At 36.2% G+C, this 23,911-nt stretch overlaps 1 pseudogene; it reads right to left on the reverse strand.

Moving 5' to 3' along the window:
• LOC140160718 (sodium- and chloride-dependent glycine transporter 1-like) overlaps positions 1 to 23,911 on the reverse strand; it is a 58,934-nt pseudogene that overhangs the window by 33,790 nt on the left and 1,233 nt on the right.

Genomic DNA, 23,911 nt, shown 5'->3' on the forward strand with positions numbered 1-23,911 from the left:
AACATGCAATCCATTTTGCTCTCAACATGGAAGTAGATCTACTGCATGCACTCACTGACCATTTAGTACACCCCAGGGTTAGCGCAAGCTCAAAAATTAAAAATGTCCAATTGATTTTCCCCAGACCCTTTAAGACCCAAATTTAAAGGGTGCGATGAGAATTTTAAGAGGCCCAAACTTTTAAAATGGTCAAATACTGATTTAGATTTAGGATTCCCAGTTTCACGTGGTTGCTTGTTGGGCTGGTCGCTTGTTAGGCTGGTCGTTTGTTGGGCTGGTCGCCTTCATGTCATTGTTACGATGATATACACAAGTTGGTACAACCACAAACTTAGCAGAGATGCCAACATTAACATCCAGAAATAGGGAGGATTCAAACAAAAAATAGGGAGGATTTCAAAATTACATGCAACTTCAATGTCATATACCTGTATACATTGTAACTTGTCAGAAATAGGGAGGTCGCCAAATTTGGATGTCAAAATGGATAAAAATGTTTTCAACAATAGGAAGCCTCGAGGGAGGGTTGCATCTCTGACTTAGTTGAATGCATTTTTGGCATGTGGTTTAAATTCTCTTTCGTGCATCGTAAAATTTATAAGGTCCATGCAGTTTTGATCAGACCCATTGGTTAATTTCAACTTGTAATTTAGGGGGCCCAAACTGTCCAAAACAAAAAAAGTAAGGGGTCCCAAGATGCACAAGAATGCGACCCATTGCCATGACATCCCCGCTCAAAGAACATATGATATGACTTTGCAATGAGCAGAAACTGCTTAAAAAAACATTTTGTGTAATAATTCAGGATGTCAAAAGTCACAAAGTCTTAAAAAACTTTTTCTGGTATTTTCTGATATTGTTCAAAATTAGGATCGGTAATCTTTTAAAAACTTTTATCCCTATTTTTAAAGTAAGGATGGATGACACCCAAACAACATACTTTTTTGCCAAACTGTGGTTTAAATTAATATAACAACTTACTTAAAATATTCTTCACTTGGTCTAACAGGCTTCAGAAAACTAGTGACATTGCTGCTGCTAGCATTGTAGCTACCAACCTCTATATGATTTGCCTTATCTATAGAGCACAAGTCTGTATTCCATGGATGGCCACACCTAGCCCAGGGAAGTTCTTTTGTGAGTGATGCAAACAGATAGAAGAGTGCATAGGCTACAATGACATTGTAGTAGATGGTTACTAGAGCTCCGATAATTAACATACCATACCCAAGACCTGTAGATAGAAATTAAAGCAAATACATGTGTTTAAAAAACAACAACGACTTTATTCCAAATGTTCATCCCCCCCAAAAAAAATTGTTCTTAGCTAAACATACCTCTTTGGACGTAATGGTAAATATTTTCTTGGCAAAACTACCCTACACAAGTTTAGCATGATCCGAAAAATAGTACCCTTTTTGTCTTGAAAATGCTTTTGTCTCAAACCCTATAACAACATGTACAAGGGTACAATTGTGGTTTACCCTGCGCACCCTGTGTTTTCAATACAATTATTGTTTATACAGCACACCCTAATTTTTTAGGGTTAGGGTTAGGTTTAGGGTTAGGGTGGGGTTTGGGGTTAGGGTTATACTTGTACAGAGTATACCAGAATTATTCCACTGCAACTTATACTTGCCTGGTCTAAAAAAAAAACAAGAAACCTAACAACTTCTTGATTTATTTTTCAAAGCATGTTTCCCAGCAAAAACAAAACATTTTCGACATTTTTCGCAAAAGGATATAAAACGTTTTCATAACATTCAAAAACAATTTTTGAAAATTCACTGCACAATATTCTAACATGATAATGTTATTTTTAATAAGTGTTGTCAAAATATGTGACAACAAATGTTTGCAAATAATATTTTACAATAACTCTTAAAATTGTTGTTGTACCGCTTTTTCATCAAAAAAAATTATAACGTTTTCATGACCTTTATAAAACCTGACATTTCTTATCAAGATGTTTTTACCAAAATATAACCCAATTAAAATGTTTTAAAAGTGTTATGTGCTTGCTGGGTTACAGTACATTACACAAGGGATATCCATACCTTTGAATATTGGACTAATTTTCCAAATGGACAAGCATCCTAAACTGGCAAACTGACCAAAGCTCAATTCCAAGAAGAACAGCGGAAGTCCGCACACCACGGCCATTATTAAGTATGGAATAAGGAATGCACCTGTATGGGGTGGAAAGAATATAAAAATATCATTATAATTAACCAGTATTCAAATTATCCCAATATCCTTTTAAAAACTTTGTAATGTTACACAGTGGCGCAGCCAGGATTTTGGAACCGAGGGGGCACAACTTGTAAATGTACCGACAGAAATATGTTTTGCTGACGGAAGTTTTGATTTGTTGAAAAAGTGAAGAGCAATAAAAAGGATTATAGGCGGTACCAATATAAAAACACATTTTTATGTAAAATTCAATTTCATTCACAATTTTTCATCATTTTTTTTATAATTCTCCACTTTTTTTCTTTCACCCTGGGTAAAAAATAGTCTATTGTTAACCCAATTTTTTTTTCACCAACGCCTTCCGCTACCTACCACCTTACATGAACCGACGGCTGATATAACGAGCGGGGGTTCACCGCCCCTGCCCCCTAGCTACAGGGAAAATGTATCACACAATATTGTTAGTAAGATAAGATTTTCATATCAGTGAACTAATCTCCCGGTTAAAGCACTCCATATATCAGCGGGTACTCATGCTCGTTGGTGAACTTTGAAAAAAAAAATCCTTTTGCATTTCATTTCACATAGTTTTCAGGATATATTTTTCAATATACCATTTCTGACTAAAATGTATAAGATACATGTACGATATATTAATGCATGGCACCACGGTTATGCATCTTATAATTGTCAATTGATGTGATGCGATATGTAGGCCTAATTTGCACCGAATGGGGTAAACAAAATTGATTAAAGAATACACTTTTTTCAATTTTACGAACAACTGATATGAAAAATTACCCCTTTTTTGAGTTTCGCAAATTCATGTTTCTTTATCTGAAAATATCCATTGAAGTTTTGCACAATTTCCTAGTGTTAAAAGAATTATGTTTAGAGTGATTGAAGCAATGGGGAAGTTAAAAGGGGCATTTCGGGATCCACAGCTTCATCCCCCACTTTTCTCAAAAAAGTTGAGACTTTTATATCACTGGAAACCTCTGGTTACATTATAATGTTCTCTGAACAAAAATGTGGCATTCTTAAAATGCATGGCATGGCATGCAAATTCATAGCATGCTTTGAGTAACTGTTTTCATCAAGAACATTAGATTTATGGTGAGCTGAGCTGAAAGTTTACACATTGGGTAATTGTAATTTAAGAATGAAAACTAGACAATTTTCAGGATTTTTGATTTTTAAAAACAATTTTAAGGGTCATCTGTAAGCACTAAGCAGGCCCATTGGAACAAATTTGAAAGTAGTGCAGCCAAAATTTGGGGTGAAACCCCCAGTGGACTTTAAAGGGGCAGAGTACCCAAACACTTTTGACAATGAATAAGTTTAATGGCAAGTTAATTGAGTCTACACTTCAAAACTATGACAAATCAATTTTAAATTTGGTTTTTTTTATATATATTTATTTCAATTTTTTAAACTGAAAAGTGGTGCGGCCATGGCACCATTTCGGATGGCCCTGTTTGTAAGGACAAGATCACAACAAAGTGGGTTCTTTATGCTGAACTAGAGGCTTATTTGAACTGATGACCCCACACCCAGTGTGCACACTACTTTTTTCAGCTATAGCCTAGATGTTAAAAGAAATATAATCTATCAATAGACTAATCATTCAGGTTCAGCCAAAGTCTACCATTAAAATCCAACAGACTTTCCAGCCCATTTGGGATGGCCAGTCACATAAATTCAAATGACATGGGTGATTGGGTAAATAAGTTTGTGCTTTATGTGTTAAAATCGCAAAACTGCAATCCACAATATTTTTTTTTTGCCTATTCTTTGGTGAAATTTTGCTCCCTCGCTTCAATAATGGTGAAAGTGATGTTGCCAACTCCTTCAACATATGGGTGCAGAATGGTAGCATACAGGGGCTTACAGGTACTGTATACTGATATATAGTACGGTACTCATTTTACTCCCTTCACAACTACTTCTTTTGGTTATAGATTTTATCAAAAGAAATAGGATAGGCCCTATATATCAAATCAATGGTTCAGCCAAAGTATGGTTAAAATCCAACAGACTTTCCAGTCCATTTGGGATGGCCATTCAGACACATATATTCAAATTATATGGGTGATTTCAGCATGAAATTATGGCTTTTGAAATGATTTGGGGGAAGATGATAACCGATTTATGTCTTCCATAGCAATTTATCAACACTGAACTCCAAATTAGAACCATCTCACAGCCCTATACAGCATTATTGTAACACTTTGGAATCCAGGGGAGGAATATAATGAGGGAATTACACACTTTTTTTAAAAATGCAATAAAAGGACACAGTCAAATTTGTGTTATAGACATAAACTTGTGTGACCCCCATGGTGGCTCCATGAAATGAAATTTCCAAAAATTGCCACAAAAATGGTAAATTTTCATTTCTTATGGCAGGGGGGATAGGGGAGGGGGCTAGATTTCTGACTGGGGGGATTTCCCCTTTTTTAATTCAAGACTTTGATATAATTTCCACCAGGGGCTCAACCCCAACTTTATACTAATTGATTTCTTTGCCCTGTATACTGAGTATTGCTCTACAGGTAGCTATCTAAAAATACAGGGACAGGGATACCATAGATCTAGTCCATATACTTTGAGCCCTTACTATATAGGTTCCTAGTAAAATAGATCTCACTAGATTTTCTAGTCAAATTTCTTGTCAAATTTTACAGTGATTGGGTACAATTTGACATGCACTGGGGCGATGCAATAATTATGTGTACCCCAGGACTCCCAGGGTGGCAGGTTAAAAGGGGAATAAGCCATTTTTGGTAGGTCAAAGGGGGCAGGAGCATGCAATTTTTTGGCAGAGAAGGTATTCTAGAGGTATCTTTTAGTTTGTTTTCATATTTTCATTAATATTTGTTTCCCCATCACTATTTGGCACTCATAAAAACAAAAGTAGAAACATTGTTACACTTAAAATGAAAATGTAACAAAACAATCAAATAATTCTGTTACATTTACACAGCATGCAGTGAACAAATTTGGTTTAGAGAGTGAAACTTATATCACTGGATGTTGCTCATGCTCGTGTAAAATTCAACACCTGGGAGCTAAACCAGACATCTGCCGGTAGAGTACAAACTTAGGTAGGCCTATCGATCCATTATTAAAATGACCTACATGCAATATTTTGTCCTTTAGTCCATTATTCAGAACGATTAATTATGTTCATTTTTCGCACATTTATATGACATTTACAAACAATATATGCTGGGATCCACAGTGGCATACTGAGTAGCAGAATTAATATGCTTGTCGCATAGATGCAGTGGCGTAGCTAGGGGTAAGGGCAGGGTATAATTTAGTGTCAGAATTTTGCAAAGCTAAATTGTGACAAAGTTTTATTTGTATAGCAATAACTGTAGATAGCAAATTATGACATTCATATGTTTGTGTGATTACACACCAATTTGGCTAGCTTGTGTACCAAAATACGATGGATACCAGCCCTGGGTAAATGTGGCATTATGTGCCCTGTGCACCATTTTAGGGTGCACGGCACCGAATTTACCAATTCAGTGCCCTAGATTGATTTTGCACCCCTCCAAGCGCACAAAGTGGACATTTCAACTCATTTAAAAGGCCATTTTTAGACCGAAATTTAACTTGATAACTGGATCAAGCTTTTGAGTTCTACACCATGATTGAAATGATCACAACACAAAGTTTATGGAATGTACCATCAATTCCAAAAGGTGCGTGATCCAGTTACCAGGGAGTTACCTTTAGAACCACTGTGCTGGCGAATAGGTGCCACAACCCTATATGCCACTGGTATCTAAAGTGCCACTCTTACAATTTTAAACATCTCAAAAAAAGTAACTGATCCCCCTTAATAAATAATGACCATTATTCAAAAACGGGTGATGTATTACAAATCTGTAAAATGCATTGGAAGCAGACACCTCATTTGTAGCAATTGACTAAATATTGAAGTCACAGTGTACATTTAAATCAATGTAGCCCAAGATTTGAAAGTTGCAGTAACTTGTATTGATTTTGTATTCAGTGTAATGGAAGGAAATCTGTGTAATGATATCTGAGTGTTTATGTATTATAAAAATTTGTATGTAAGTGCAACTTTCAAATCAGGACCTCACTACATTAAATTGACAGGTGTTTTATTGTTTTCTGGGCTATGGTATCAAATGAAGTGTCAAAATGAGCAGAAATAAATTCTGCTTCAAACACATTTTACAGATATGCAATACAATAGCCCCTTTTTGAATAATGGTCATTATTGAAGGGGGGTTAGTTACTTTTTTTGAGATGTTTATATTCTTACACATTAATTTGAACAACCTATAACATTTCTTTTTGAAAATGTCATTTAATATTTTTCATATCAATTGCACATTGAACATTTGATATACCCAAGTGTAATTAAATACCCATCTCCAGCAGCTCAGAGCATCCTTTGTTTCTGCAAGACTGCTCTGGATTCTAAAAAGATACAGCACAATTTTTTTTGGGATCAAATAACTATTATCCTGTTTTCCCAAATGAATATTATAGCCTAATCCTAATCCTTCAGGAAAAAGGAAACTACCTGGCTATAAGTCAAGTTTTTATATGTGGCCAATTTTTGGAAAAGGGTCCAAAACATGTTTACATGTTTTAGAGTGTTTTTTGTACACTGCGACAATCAAGCCCAAAGACTTGTACTATATAAGACTAAATGCATTCTACTTTTTGGAAAATATATTTCTAATATTTTTTCTAACCAAATATCACAATTAAAGGAGTATTTCGTGATCCTAGCATCCTCTTTTTATGTGATTTTTCAGTAGATATTCACGAAAAAAGCTTTCAGAAAATTTCAGTTGATTCCAATTTTGCGTAACTTGCGAGTTATGCATGATTATGTGTATTACACTGCTCCATAGACAATGCGTTGTAATTTCATTCTGGTATACCAGAACGTAATTCAAATTTCCCGATATTTTTGCAAGGAAATTTTTTGCACATAAACATTATGTAGCCAGAGGTTTCCAGTGGTACAAAAATCTCAACTTTTTTGAAAAATGTGGGGGGAATGGGGATGATGCTGTGATCACTGAAATGCCCTTATTAATGTAAAACTTAAAAAATTATTAGCAAAGTCTATAAATTACACTTAAATTTTGAATGCTTAGACTTGTGCCAAGTCTTCAAATTATGTGACTAAAGCATTACGCAAAACATGCAAATTTGCATGGTTCTGACCCATTTCCACCAAATTGCAAAAATAATAAAATTCGACTTTTATTGCTAGTTTAAGCCATAACTAGAACTAAAGGATAGCATAAACAGGATAATTTTGTTTAAATCCAAACAAATTATAGTAAACTGTATTTTTTTCTGGAATCGTGGGAGTAGAGAGTGCTCCTCCACTTAAAACTAGTTAAATGATTTTGTTAGCCAGCACAGAACTAGATCAGCTCACATACATTATGTACTGGTTTTAATAATGATCCGCTGACCTGATGATGATTATAACATGTGGAAATGACATCCTACATGTACCTACCTGCATGTATGATCTAAATCATATTTTCACATTTACTATGAAGCACAATATTTTTTGCAGCACAAATATTATTATAGTTGACAGAGGTGAATTCTGAATAAAATACTGGAATTTTCATATAATCTCATTGGACTTCATCTGGCAACTGCAAAGATGCTCCGGTATTGATCGTAATCGGAGACTGGTCATGTGTCAATCGGCAAGGAATATTGACAATCGATGAATCCCATGCGTGTAAATCCCATGATCGTGAGGAGAGGTGGTTTGAGCGGGGAGTTCGAGAAGCGATTTGGGAACGAGTGGAGAAGCCATCCCTCAACAAACTAGGGGGCCTGAGATTCCAACTTTCACACGCATGGGATTCATCAACATTTATTATTATAGTTCTTATGCAAATTCATGTCATTTGTGACATTTTTAGTAGGGGGGTTGCACCCTAAAATTCACTTTTAGAAATATTTAGAAATCACTAAAATTCACCACATTTTTATATGTCAACATTTTGAATTTTCAAGGAGTTAAAGGAATAGGATAGCAACGTTTGCACAGTATTTTCTGTGAGAAATGTAAGCACATCAGACACACCAAATAGCATTTTGCGATTTGCCATAAAATTTGTGTTATATCAAGAATTTCAAAAAAATCAAAATTATATCATCAGGAGAAGGATATTCCCTTATTCAAAATGCAATTTGATTTGTTTGATGTGCTCTCATGTCCCACAAAAGATACTGTGCAAACATTGCTTTCCGATCCTTTAACCCCTGAGCACTACCTGCCGATCTAACATTGCCTCTGATTGGTCAATTACATGATATCTTCACTTTTATCACCAATCAGAATGGAGGTTTGCAAATAACTCACCCCAATTTTTTTGTGTGGTGCAATTATTCTAACAATGTTGCTGATTGGTCCAATTGATAATGAAAACTTCTTTTTGGCCAATCGGCAGGTAGTTCTATGGGGTTAAAGCATTGGACAAACAAAACGATAAAACTGACTTACCTCCTCCATTTTCATAACACAAGAACGGAAAGCGCCACACATTTCCCAATCCTACAGCGTAGCTTACAGCCGACAGAATAAAGTCTAGTTTCCCACTCCAGTTTCCCCTGCTTACATTCTCGTCCATGATTTCCTCTCTTCCATGTTTCTCAGCATCCAGTTTTTCACTGCAAGGGTCTAAGCAGTGTTCAGTACACGGGTCATGCAATGTTTCCGAGACGGACATCTATGCGTGTCAAAAAAAACCATACTAGTAGTGTATCATTAAATTGTTGATACGATCATATAACAGCGCGGGTAATCAATGTTTGTTGCTTTAGGACCAATATTGGTCCATTTTGCATTAAGAGTATATCGTATGTTTTGGTTAATGTTGATGAATTTGGTTGTTATTTGTATCTTATTTTATGTTATTGTTAATTATCTCATCATGGTTGATGCGCACAAAACATCATGATAAACAGTATCTTCATTTTATGTTTGTATATAATTATGTGGGGGTGCGTGTGTGTGTGGGGGGTGAGTGTACAAGGTGTGAGTTTTTACGTGAGGGGTGAAGTAGTGTGGGATGTGTATGTTTGTGCGGTATATGAGGACGATAATGTTGTGTGGGGAGTAGTGCAGTGGTGGATATTTGAGGGTGATAGGAGAATATGAGTTCAATATGAGTTTGATTTTGATTCGGATTTGTGCAATATATTTGATTATAATTTTGTGCCATGTTGAGTTACCAAGAATATAGTAGTACTTTGTAATGATTTGTTCTTAACATTGTATTAGTTTAAGTACTTGTAAATTGGTATTCTCTATTTAAATTGTGATTTATATGTTTATGCTTTATTATAATACTCTTGTATCTGTATGTTTTTTAATGTTATGCAGGGCCCCGTGTAAGAACAGCATTTTAGCTGATCGGGCCACCCTGGGTAAATATGATGCAATAAATAAATAAATAAACCCTCACACATTTTGCAGACCTTAGGTACTTCCCCCTTTGACACCCCCTGTGTGCTGTGCAAGTATGATGTGCAGCGCTAAAACGCAGCTAATGCAAATTTTCTGCGATTTCATGTTCAGGCACATCTAGGCATCAGCTGAAATAAGGGTGGGGGAAATATCACTGCCGGAACTTCAGCCAGGCCAAATGACATAGGTTGCCGTATCTAGTGCATCATTTTACAGGATAGGCAACAGTGGCTTCGGAACCGGGGGGCTGAGGGGCTGGGGGTTCTCCCCCCCAATAATTTTGGTGGCTATGAAAAAGTACCATTGGGCTCCCCTAATAATTTGAGCCAGGTACTATTGGGCCCCCAATATTTATCATCTTCCGGACCCCCTAGGCAAGTATAGCCAACAACCTGGGGGCACTTTTATTTCAAGTTATCAGCCGTGTACAAAAAAATAAGAAAAGGGGTCTTTTTTTCACATCTGGGCCTGATATCTTGCATAGGGTGTCAAAACAGCAAAAATGGAAGAAAAGTGTACCTTAATCACACAGATGTTACTCAAAAAGGGTAGATAAACTCACTACCAAGATGTTTACAAAATCAGTAAATTTGTAACCAAAAACTCCTCAAACTCAGTGAATTATAACAGTAAAATACTTGTTTAGGGTAGGAAAACAACCGTGTAGTACTTACTTTGGGTCCATTTTACAGATGCACACGGTTGTTTGATGTGATCATTTATTAGTTTTTTAAACAAAACACCATGTACAACCCAATTTTTAGGCTTAAACAGCTTAAAGCGGCCAATATTAATGTATGCAGATGCTTTTGAGTCATTGTCAACTTTAATTTCCCATTATTTTCAACATTATTCACTTTTACAGCAGTTTTTTAAAGCTTTTTCGAATATAAAATGTATCTATTTATGACAAGATTGGTGGCGCTATTTAGATACTGGAAATTACTTTTTCAGGCTTTTAATAATAATAATTCTATTTATTTTTTGATGAAATATGTTTACAAAATTTCTTTCTTGTTTGTTTCACATATTCCACCTGTTTAATTGTCAGTATTGATTACATACCCCTTGCAAATTAAGAAATATGATTTATGATAAATAGCGCCATCTATTGTTTGCATTTTCTTAATAATGAAGCCAATTCTATATACATCAAACAACCATGTGCAAAATACTTGCTTTTGGGTATTTTTGGAAAGTCCTTGTACTCAGGTGCTATAACCCTGGGCAAACATCAGGCATTACCATGATTGGAACCTACTGTATGCTCAAACTCTAACCGTTTTCCTATGTTTTTTATATTAACAAGGATGCAGTTTTATATAGAGACCCCCCACCTCTAGGCAATGTGGTAAAAATCCTAAGTAATACCCCATGCTCCCCATATTACTATGTTCTTCTTAGAAATTTGGCATGCATTTCTTTAATTCTTCAACCCTCTCCACCCCCCGCCCCCCTGGGAAATTTCAAAATGGCCTGCCAAAATATACTTTCCCCAAACCCGCCCAGCTGCTTAAAAACTAGCCCCCCCCTCCTTCTCGGCCTGCCAAAAATTGCTACCCCCCCCCCCTTCCGCCTGCCAAACAATGTTTGCCCCTCACATGCAAGGGAATTTACAAACCTGAAATGGTATCCGAGCAGTGGCGTAACTAGGGGGACAGGGGGTGCAACATGCCCCAGGCGCCACCCTTGTGGGGCACCAAAATGACCAATTCAGCATCGATTCTGTGCCCCTCCAAGCGATGAAAGTCAAAATTTCCGTGTGCTTCGCGCGCATTTCAGCACAAAATCAATTGAAAGAACATTTTAAGACCAATATTCAACTTCTAGTAACCAAAATTAATTTATAGTGGTAGGCCTTATTTGTCAAAAAATTTGCACACTCCTCGGGGGGTAGGGGCGCCAATTTTGTTTCTTGCCCCGGGCGCTGCCAACCCTAGTTACACCACTGTATCCGAGGGTAGAGCGAGTAGGAAATTTTAAATACCACATATTTTAATGTGTTGTCCTATGCCCGGTCCTAAGCCTTTTACAGTTTTAGAGCATAAAAAAAGGTGCTTCATGTGCTTCATATTTGAAATGATAAAACTGGAACAATATAGGCCTGCAAACAACATTCATAAACAGGGACCAACTTCAAAAGTTTCCTTCAAAATAGTGAGAACTAATAATACTAGACAGAGCCCAATAAGTCTTGAGCTCTAAGGACCAGGGCCGTAGCAAGCGGGGCAGCCGGGGATCCCGGGGGGGTACTCAGTACAAACGACCATATGGGGACGTGCCGCAAACATGGGTAGCATTTTCAGCCTTCTGGTATATCAATGACCCCCTTTTCAAAGCCTATTTTGGTATATGAATGGGTCCTTTTTTCTAAATTTTCTAAATTTTTTCGGAAAACAGCCCAATTTTTCCTTAATCTAGCCAAAATGTTCAAAATTTTCCCAAAATTTTGGGAAAATTTGTAAAAACTAAGACAATTTTGGTTAAATTCGGCCGAAAATTTTGACTTTTGGTGTATCAATGCGTCCAAATTTCTTGAAAAATTGGTATATTTATGGGTCCACTTCCAAAATCTCAGCGGCAAGTCCCTACCAAAACCAAACTTGAGTACCCCCCCGGGCCGGGGATGCCATGGCCGCCCCACTTTTTTGAGAAATTTGTTATGTTTTTCTTTATATCTTTATTTCAATTTGGTCATATATATATTTGTATTTTGGCCGCCCCACATTTGTCATGGCCGCCCCACATTTTACAACCTTGCTACGGCCCTGCTTAGGACCCTCACATACTTTTTCAGATTTGTAAATGTTCAATGCAAACCTGGAAAACATTTTATAGGCATAATGGCAAAAACATGTACTATGTATAAAATACCCTTGAACATGATCATACATGGTATGTTGAAGTTGAAAGTGAAGTTGCCTCAGGCACAGCTAGGTTTAACCTTGCTCCCTCCTATGGTATTATTTTAAATGGTAGTATTATTCAACTCCCATTAATTTTCACCTCAAATTATCACACAGGCCCATAGCCAGGATTTTTTGTGGGGTGGGAGGGGGGTTGATTTTGAAAAAGTGGACTAAGCTTTTTTCCAGGGCTGGCAATTTTCTTCCCAAATTTGGACCTTTCTGACCAAAAAAGCTTTAGAAATCCGTTTTTAGCTCGCTACGCTCACAAATTCTTCAATTTTGGAACTTTTTGTATACTTTTGCATATTTAGGGGGGGGGGGTGCATCCCCCTGGCTAAAGCTCTGTTATCACATATAAAAACAAAATGTTGCAAAAATATGTTTTGTTTTTTACAACAAAGATTTTCAATATAAATCTCTTAAAAATAATGATTCTTGGGAGAGGCTACAATCCTGAATTCCTGATCCAGGAAAAAAATAGTTGGCACACTTGCACTACACGATTGAAATGTGTGCCCTATCAAAATATGCATGTGATATATCATATGTGAAGTACAGGCTACCCCAGGTCCGTACGCAGGGGTGTGTGACCGCAGCCCCCCCCCCTTCAGAAATGTATAAAAAAAAGGCCCAAAATATCACAATTAGCGAGCGTAGCAAGCAAAAAAATCGGGTATTTTACGCTTTTTTGTCAAAAAAGGTCCAAACTTGGGGGCAAAAAGTCCACTTTTCACAAAATTGCACCCCCTTTAAGGGGGTACTACACCCCTGCCCAATTTTGTGCCTATTTTTGCATTTTTCTCAAAAATTATAGCGCATTGGTGACAAGTAAGATATTATTGGGGCAAGTTTATTTATTTATTACTGGAAAATTTATTTCAGCACAGACAACAGTTGTGGAGTTACAGTCAAAAATGAGGGAAAACCAATATTTGATCAATAAATCAATAACTATTTGCCTTGAGTTGCTGAATTTTCAGTGCAGTAGTTGTAGTCCTTGCCCTATTATATACATATCTGACTTGTCACCTATGCGATATAATTTTGAGAAAAATGCAAAAATAGGCACAAAATTGGCCAGGGTGTAGTACCCCTATAAAAAAGTCCACTTTTTCAAAATCAGCACCCCCCACCAAAAAAAATCCTGCATACCAGCCTGGAATCAGGGGGCATGTGGGACGAAGAGATACCAAAAGACAGGCAAAGTGTGCCAACTTTTTTTTCCGGGATTATAGACTTCCAAGTACATCTACATACATAATGTGAAGTTTGTGAACCTTTATCAAAAATAACAAGGCGGTTCTCGAACCACGAGTCTCGCCTGCTTTCGCGATCGCCTGCTTTTACAATTACTTTTGGTAGAAGTAATGAGAGACATTCTTCAAAGTCTTTTTTGGCCTAATAACTTGGCCTACGACCCGAAAATTGATATATGTAATGCGCAATATAACAAGTATCGCCGGATCCGTGCGATCGCTGCAAGTGGGACAAGGAATTCAATTTTGCAGTGTTGGTGTCTTTGAAGCAGGTTCAAGTTTGACCCCTATTTTGACCTGTAACCCCTCTGTGAGCTTATCCTTTGAGGGCGCTCATCTTAAAATAATGCCAGAAAGGGTATTTCCATCCACGGGACAAAGCGTCTTGACATCAAAAGTGTTCGGAAACCAATTTCGGACACTTTTGATGCCCAAACGATTTTCGGGAAGAAAGCGTCTTGACATCAAAAGTGTTCGACACCGATTTCGACACTTTTGATGCCCAAACGATTTTCGGGAAGAAAGCGTCTTGACATCAAAAGTGTTCGGACACCGATTTCGGACACTTTTGATGCCCAAACGATTTTCGGGGACAAAGCGTCTTGACATCAAAAGTGTTCGAAACCGATTTCGGACACTTTTGATGCCCAAACGATTTTCGGGGACAAAGCGTCTTGACATCAAAAGTGTTCGAAACCGATTTCGGACACTTTTGATGCCCAAACGATTTTCGGGGACAAAGCGTCTTGACATCAAAAGTGTTCGAAACCGATTTCGGACACTTTTGATGTCCAAACGATTTTCGGGGACAAAGCGTCTTGACATCAAAAGTGTTCGGACACCGATTTCGGACACTTTTGATGCCCAAACGATTTTCGGGAATTCGGAAAAAAAGTGACATCGAAAGTGTTCGGACACCGATTTCGGACACTTTTGATGCCCAAACGATTTTCGGGAAGAAAGCGTCTTGACATCAAAAGTGTTCGGACACCGATTTCGGACACTTTTGATGCCCAAACGATTTTCGGGGACAAAGCGTCTTGACATCAAAAGTGTTCGAAACCGATTTCGGACACTTTTGATGCCCAAACGATTTTCAGGGAATTCGGAAAAAAAAAATAGGAAAAAAATTCTGGAAAAAAAAATTTCGGAAAAAAAATTTCAAAAAAAAAAAAAATTTCGAAAAAAAAAAAAAATCAAAAAAAAAAAATTTCGGAAAAAAAAAATTCGGAAAAAAAAAAAATTGAAAAAAAAAAAAAAATTCGGAAAAAAAAAAATTTCAAAAAAAAAATTTCGAAAAAAAAAATTGAAAAAAAAAATCGAAAAAAAAATCAGAAAAACAATTGAAAAAAAAAAAAAACGGAAAAAAAAAAAAAAAAATTTCAATTTCCTAACGGACGGACTAACAGACGGAGAGAAATGATTACTTATAGAGCTGATACCCGCAGCTAAAAACAATATTTCATTCAATTTGTGACCCCCCCCTCAACTTTGAGTGTGTGGGAGGGGCCACATGGGGGGGGGTACTAGTGTGCATCCTCTGGTCATACTACCCCTACCACATTATGTTGACCGTACCCACCAAGTTTCGTGCCCATACGACAGTTTTTAGTCATTTGACCTCAGATGACCCCTGGATGACCTTGGGTGACCTTGACGCACTAACCAATACAAACTTGTTCTGTCTGGGGTGAAGATGCACCCACCCACCAAGTTAGAAGAACGTCGACCCCTAGTCTCCGAGAAAATAGGTTTTTGCATTTTATGCATAAATTATGCAAATTAGGTACTTAATTACCATATTTTGCGCTAAAAATCGAATCGGGTTGAGATCCTCTGGTCATACTACCCCCTACCACGTTTCATCATCATAGGGCTTAGGGATCTTACGAATCCCCGAGATACAGCTCCACAAGGCGGATTTCTTCAGATTTCCAACCATATTTGTAGAATCGTTCATAAATTATGCAAATTAACAACTAAATGCGCATACTTTTCGCGAAAAACTAATCAGGTGATCAGCAGATGTGTATCATAGCTGCCACCAGGTTTCGTTACCATGCGCCCGACGGATTTTGAGATAGTCTGTCCACAAACTCCGCTATCAATTTGCGCTGATTTTCGATAAATTATGCAAATTAGCTATGTTAATTTGCATATTTTTCACCGAAAACATACGGTTATGGAGCAAACTTGGATACCCTTCCTCCCACCAAATAGCGTTCCCCAGATACACCCACCCACACGCCCACACACACACCCGCACGGACAGACAGAAATAGTGATTACTAAGTCCCATCCTGAACAAAGTTCAGGCGAGACAAAAATGACTGCTCACTAGCATCACGCTAAATAAGTTGACCTTTAAGGGTTTAAGGGATCCTTCAAAAATGTTTTCACTCAAGAAAACGTATCCTTTGTAAATTTCCTCCAAATTACAATGTATGACTTTTCACTTCTTCTTTTTTTTTTATTGATTCACCAAAAAGTGCCTCTTTTAGTTTTAGTGGATTTGGATTTGTATGGTGACAGTTGTTTTCTGCTTATTGCAATTCTAATCAATTGCTGATATTTTAATCATGTTTCACATCAGATGGAGATAAAATAAATATGCGCTGTTAATGTTCTGGGCACTTAAATAACACTAAGGTTTGCAATATCCCAAAGAACATCCTTTTTTGCCTATTTTCCCCTAAAGAACCCATATTTTGCATGTTTTCCCTTAAACATCCTCTTCCCTCACATACCTCATGCACGTTTCTTGTTTCCCCCCAAAGGCCATTTTTTACTCCTACAACAAACCCCTTTCGTCATTTGTGGAAAAAATCCTACTGTTATAGTCAAATGCAGCAAACCTTTGACGAGCGCGAGTACCGTGATGTTGCAAATTCGGCGCTAACAACGCGTACAGCGCATAGTTCATTCATAAATTTCCACTCAGCAACAACATATCGCCTTATCAGCCAATCAGACACAAGTGCGTGCAACACAGTAAATACGTGATGCATCCTTACAGTACGCGCTCGTCAAAGGTTTACTGCATTTTAGTATACAACAACTGCCCCATAAGAACTAATTTTTAGAATCTGCCCCCGAAATAACCTATATTTTTTAAATCTCCTCCAAAGGCAGGTTGTTTTTTAGCATCTGCCCTGAAATACCCTATTTTTAGGATTTTTTACCTCAGAGGACCTCAAATTTTTTAGCATCTGCCTGCGAAAACCCCCCATTTTTTAGCATTCGCCCCAAAAGACTAATTTCAAACAATTTTGCCCCCGAAAGTCCCCCGTGTTGAAGGTTGGGCTCCACATGCATGTCGCTTTACTATTGGAGTCCCTTCCCCAGAGATGTCACAGGCTGACCCAAAAAAATCCTGAACTTGCGAAGCGTAGCGAGCGAAGCTCTCGCGCAACACGGCCCTGGGGTCGGGGGCCCGCTTAAGGGCCCCCCGAAGCCAGATGGTTTCTGCACATTTAGCACCACAGTAAAGGCTATTTCAGAGGGTAAAAAAATTCCTTTAAAAGGAATAGGGTGGGCAAATGAAAAATTGTCAAGAGAAATGAAAGAATGAGTAAGTCAAGTTCACAATTAAAAACAGGCAAAATATGACACAACATCGATTTCCAATAGGGGAATAACACTAACGTATAAACAAAGTTAAAAGAGTTTTCAACTTTATACGTCGTTTGTTATTCCCCCATTGGAGGTTGTGTCATATTTTCCCTGATTTTAATCTGATCTATTGCTTATCCTTTGTTCTCTGCTGGTCAATTGGAACAGATTTTCCCTGTTTTTATATTAACCCTTCACATCATAACACAAGACGTTTTATGTTAACATTTTATATAAAACATGGTTATAAAACTTTTGTAGATAATAGTTATTTAAAACATTTTCGTAATCATACCTAGAGTTTTTTTTTATCATCAGATAGAAAGACTTCTGCTCATCATCTCTGGTGAGACAACAGGGCTGGGGTATCTTTCCATATCAAAGTTTAAAAATCTGTCATATCAATTTCCTCAATATGTTGTATTACAACTTATGAGGGGAAATGTTTGATTTTACAATATTTCGATATTTGTAACTTTATTATGATTAACATAACTGTATTTCAAAGCGTCAAACTATATCATTATTTTGTCCCAACAAAAATAATCCAGGGAATAAAATATTCATTCATATGTTTATTTATTTTATTCAACCTGGGCCATTTCTACTGGTGCACATGCATTCTAATAATTTGTCTATAATATCTTATATATACAAGCATCAAGAAGCACTATTTGTCACAAGATTTGAAAAGTAAATAGCCTATGTACACACTGAACACAATGCACATACAAGCTGTATTGAAGTACATGCCGAAGCTGTCAGTATAAAATGATATATGGTCATTTTCACAGTAAAGGGTGTAACTTTTGATTTTTAGGGTCAAAATTTCAAACCACTTAAATATGTTTCTGTTTACTGTAATCATGCATAGAAGCAACTTAAATTCCAGTAAAATAATGTTTCAAGGCTTAAACCTTTTGATTTCTGATAAAAAATTGACATTTCCATAACATTTTGGTTAAAATCTAAGAAAAATGTATTTTACATAAGCTCAGAAAATTATGACATGAAAGCTGGAATACATGTGAAATCCCATTCCAAAGTAAGTCAACAGATATAAGTTAAATTTTATACCATGTTTTGCTATGTTTGTAATTGCAATTTTGAAAATTTTTAACATCAAGGGTCATTTGCAATGGAAATTTCCCAACCTTAAACGTATTTTTTAAGTTTTAATTGGGTTCCTAAAATAATTTGAATGTCTAACTTCATGTACAAATACTACTTGATGAAAGGAACCTCCCAGCCAAGTTTCACAGAAATTGGAGTTATTTTCTAGAATTGGCAATTCAAGCGATCTGTGTTTCGGAGGCTTCAGTTAACAACACAGGTGATCATAAAAGTAAAATATTTGGCTAACTACTACAAGTTGACATGAAAAAATAGGTAAAAAATATCACAATTACCAATTTTCATGCATTGCTTCTAAGTATTGAATTTCAGTTGTGACAAAACTTAAATTATCACAGCAAGTCATTTTTTTTTTTTTTTTTTTTTTCATGTTAACAATGGGCAAACATTGCAGAAGTAGTTTTTTTGAAAACAACACTGTTGGGATCATCTAAGCTGTTATTTTCTTGTGTGTATTGAATCAATGATTCTATGCGGCAGATATTGTAGATTTATAACATGGTAATTTTTTCACCCATTTGTTAAGTATGGTGTTATTTGCATGTGAAGCCTCCAAACGGACTTTCTTGGGTATCAGTATATTTTTCAAACATTAACCATAATATCAATTTTTTTTAAATTTATGACATTCTGCACATATCATGTAACAATTACAATGCAGATATCAATATGGAACACACCAATTTAGATATGCATAGATGATAATTAACCTAATTGTTGTTTCGGAGGCTTCATTTGTTTCGGAGGCTTCAATTGTTAACGGAAAGTTTGTATTGGGTCCTATTTTCAAACGGTGATATATATCTCCACGATCAGTGTCCGAAATAAGGAAAATATGGTGGTTGTCCCGAGGACAACTAAAACATGAATTCTGCTTGTCCTCAAAACATTTTGGTTGTCCCCGAAATATAGGTCATGTTTTTGTGTGCAAGGAATCCAAATAGTGGCTGTCCAGAGGATAAGTACATAGCTCAATATGGTTGTCCTCAGTGATTTTTGGACAAGAGGACAAGAGGATAAGTGCTTATTTCGAACACTGTCCACGATTTAAAAACAAGTGACTTGAGGATCTACTTTGCTACATTTTGATAAATAGATTGGATGAGCTCTTTTATTTATATTTGCCCAAGCTTGCTGAACAGTTTGTTTCGGAGGCTTCAAAAAAGTTAACGGAAAAAGGCTCTTTGAAGTCAAGATTTTATAAAAATTTTAAAAGCTTGCAAATCGACTAATTTTTGTTACCCATTTCAAGTTAAGATATCAACTGTTATGAATCAAGAAGAAGTGAAGAAATAACCAAGAATTATGAACCAAAGCTATACCCACAAAGTTTGTTAACAATTGTTAACGGAAAATGAAGCCTCGAAGCGACAAATCTCAAGTCCGGTTCTCAAAAATACAGGGCTGTTCACAATTAAATCTAATGTGGCAGTGTTTACTGAACATATGACCGTACTTTCAGGATAAGAAAAATTATCCATGAACTAACTGAAGAAAACACAGAGTTTTACAAAAATGTTACTGTTTTTTATAGTTTTTCAAAATGGCAATATTAGGTACATTTAAGCCTGCTAAAACTGAACGTAGTAACTCCCGAAGATGATTATGCTACCCAAGGTAGCTGCTAACTAGATGACTTATGTGGCCAAAAATCATGGAATTCTGTGGCTTTATTAGAACACTACGGATCAAAATGTTAAAAATCCATACACCCTTTACCGTGAAAATGACCATATATGACCTTCACGATGCTATTAATTTAGCCCAAAGATTGGGAAAACTAGCAAAACTGGTGAACTGGTACTGTTCAAATAAAAACATCTGCAAATCTTGCTGCAATTTCCAAATAGTATTTCTATTACTTAAATAATTATTTTTGTTATTTCTTTTAATACAAACACATTACTGCCTATGACGACTTCATCGTATTACTTACATATCAAAATCAAGTAATGATTACAAAACTCGCCGTAAACTATCACCTCTGTGGGTGTTTGGGATATAACCGGCACGAATATTTTCTCAACACTGCGGCATGTGAAAAAATAGGTCAATAGTCAGAGAATACAGGGTGGAGTGCACGCGCACTCCACCCAAAAAAGAACAGTTCAAAGCTCCTGGCTTGTTCTACACTTTTAATAAAAAGTGCTTCCTTCTTCCAGAAAACATGCTTTAAAGTTTTCAGTTTCCTATACTTTTATGTACAAGAGACACTCTTAAAAAAAGTTTTTTGGCTATGGCTGATGTTGATATATATGTGAAGCAGAAAGATAAGACAATAGGGCCACTCCAAAAGCGAAAACAAAATTTAAATTTTTTTTTTTTTTTTTTGAAAATCCGGATTTTTTTTTAATCCCAAAATCCGGAAATCCGGATAAATCCGGAAATGTGACATCTCTGCTTCCCCACCCCCCACCCCCAATAAAAAGGCTTCATATGATGCCCGGCTATGTACTATGTACCAGTGAACTTTCATGTCACAAAACCAAATTCCCTTCACAGGATTATAGCACAAATTCTATTGACCAAACAGATGAAATCGGAAACTTTGCAAAATTGAATAGAACTCTTGTCAAAACAGGCCATTTTACATTTTTTAAGCTAGCTGTTAAGCGGTAATTTTTGTTTGTGTCATTTTTGTGCTTTGCTGATATTAAATTAATTTGCTTTTTTTTTTAATTCACAGTTTTTGAGTTTCTTTACATAAACCTACATAAATATTCTTCTAGCTGCATTGGGCGCAAAAAGCATGAACATTAATGTTCCTTGAAACTTTCTCAGAGTATCTAGCTAGAGCAACCAGCCAATATTCTGAATCCAGTCACAGGGTATTAATTCTTTGCAAGTAGGTGCTAGGTATGAATGGTAGATTGGCCACAGCTGTTTCCCACTTGTATTAGGTTTTATTGACATGTCTAGTCTGCACATATTAATTTGAAAACAGGATTATGTTGAGATGGAGACCAAATACATGTACCAGTATAAAGTACTTTATTAAATAGCATGAAAATTTAGGGGGGGGGAGCAAATTTTGGGCCGTTTTTTAATGTGACAGCTATACAAATGTCAAAACACTGATGCAGGGACTGCATGTCTTTTGAGAAGATAAAGAGCAATCGCTCTCTACTGCTCTCCTTAAATCTGATACTTACATGTAGTATGGGAGAGTGATTTTTGACTCTCCTTAACTGACCATTCTCTCCTTACATTCTACTAAAATTGCACCAAACAGCTCTAGTAGGAGCATCGGATAATAGGCCCGCACAGGAAAATAGCCAACTATATTAAATCAGAATTTATGTATCCATACCAAATATATAAACCAATTTAAGATTTGTCTTTACTCCACTTATTTTTAATGTTTCCTGAAAATTTAAACATTTCTTATGTTTTTCTTTATTTTTTGAAAATTCCCTAATTTTTTCTACAAATAATTATTGCTAGCCTACAGGGAATGTGATATGGTTTCCATAGTTTGTGGGGTGGTTAATAAGCCTAATATATAAGTTCTCTCGCCAGATTTTTTTTATAAAGTGTTTATTTTTTGAGAAAATTATTTTTTCTATTTTTAAATTAGGGAAATCTAGAAACACCCATAACTTAAAATAGAAACACTGTATTAAAAAAAAGCTGGCGAGAAAGGTTTCTAAATTTAATAACCTTTCATATGACACCTAATTGTTTGTTAAAATTGGTCCTATGGTTAGCTCAGACAATAATTATGAAATTGGGTCATTCAGTGTTTCTAGATCAAATCTAGAAAATTTGAGCAAGTACTAACATCACCTTCAAATATCACCTTTATTACTGGCCAATATATACATGTGAAAAAAATCACTAATGTTATTTGGTAACATTTTTGTAATAAAAAGATTCAAAAAGCAGTTCTAAAAGTATAAGGGGATAGAAAGGAGAAAAAATAATATTTAAACATAGTATCCATTTTCAAACTTTTACCAAATACTATAGTGAACGAGGCTTTAATAGTGTCAAAACCACTTATGCATAGATACAGAGTGTCTCTTTGGATGAATCTTTTCCTCTTGCCCCAAGGAACATCCATACCAAGTGGGACCTTTGTTCTAAAAAATGCAGTGTTCACCCTATTTTCACCCCTTAAAGGAGTACGTATTTCGTGATCCTAGCATCCTCTTTTTATGACATTTTTCAGTACATATCGACGAAAAAAGCCTATTCCCAAAATTTCAGTTGATTCCGATTTTGCGAAATTCAAATTTCACGATATCTTTGCAAAACGAATTAATCTGCAAGAAATATTTTGTACATAAACATTAGAGGTTTCCAGTGATATAAAAATCTCAACTTTTTTTGAGAAAAGTGGGGGGATGAGGCTGTGGATCACGAAATGCCCCTTTAACAAGTCTACTAACTTACTGTACAAGTCAATGGGGTTTCCTATCAAAAATGGCATACCTCAAAAACGTTTTGTTGGCAAAAATTAAAATTTGGCAGGCAAGTTTTTGCTCCAGATTTCATTGAAGTTCACACCATTTTATAATAAAACCACATTTTTGATCAATTTTATTTGTCATTTGTTAGTTAACAGTCCTAGTACATGTAAGGTAAGATTATAAACCTAAAGTTTTGCCATGCCTTGCTTTGTAATCCTGTTTGGGCTGGACAAAAAATTTTTGGTCCACTTTGCCCTGGTCTTCCCTATACAAAAAGTCCAAAAAAATATCATACTTTGCGAGCGAAGCGAGAAAAAAAAAGTCGGGATTTTTACGCTTGTTCGGTCAAATGTCCAAATTTTGGGAAGAAAGTCCAAAATTCACAAAATTACCCCAACAGGGAAAAAGTCGCACTCTTTCAAAATTAGCACCCAAAAAAAAATCCTGTGTATGGGCCTGCTTTGATTGTGTCACATTGCCAAAATATGTGACACTGTTCCGGGGATTTTTTCCCACAAAATGGGCGCTTAGGCTAATGAAAGTCAATTCCCAGTTTCCCGTTACATTATTTTTCATGACTGTGTAGGTGACCACTTCATTATTCATTATTCATTATTTTATACCATTTCATTATTGCATCTGTTACAGGTGTAAACCAATAACTACCCATGTATACATGTGATAAATCACAGTTTGTAGTTTACAGATGTAGTTTAATTACAACCACATGAAGGTGATTGTACAACTATTTATCAAAAGTTTCACAATATTTTTTACGTGATGAGATCAGAGCAGATCAAAAAGTGCGGGACAGAGAATTGAGTAGGTATTCATTAATAATTCATTATTAACCATATACCATGCTCCTACTGCAAAGAAAATCCCTGAAAATCA

This window comes from Amphiura filiformis, chromosome 9 (genome assembly GCF_039555335.1).
Source record: "Amphiura filiformis chromosome 9, Afil_fr2py, whole genome shotgun sequence".
Lineage (NCBI taxonomy): Eukaryota > Metazoa > Echinodermata > Ophiuroidea > Amphilepidida > Amphiuridae > Amphiura > Amphiura filiformis.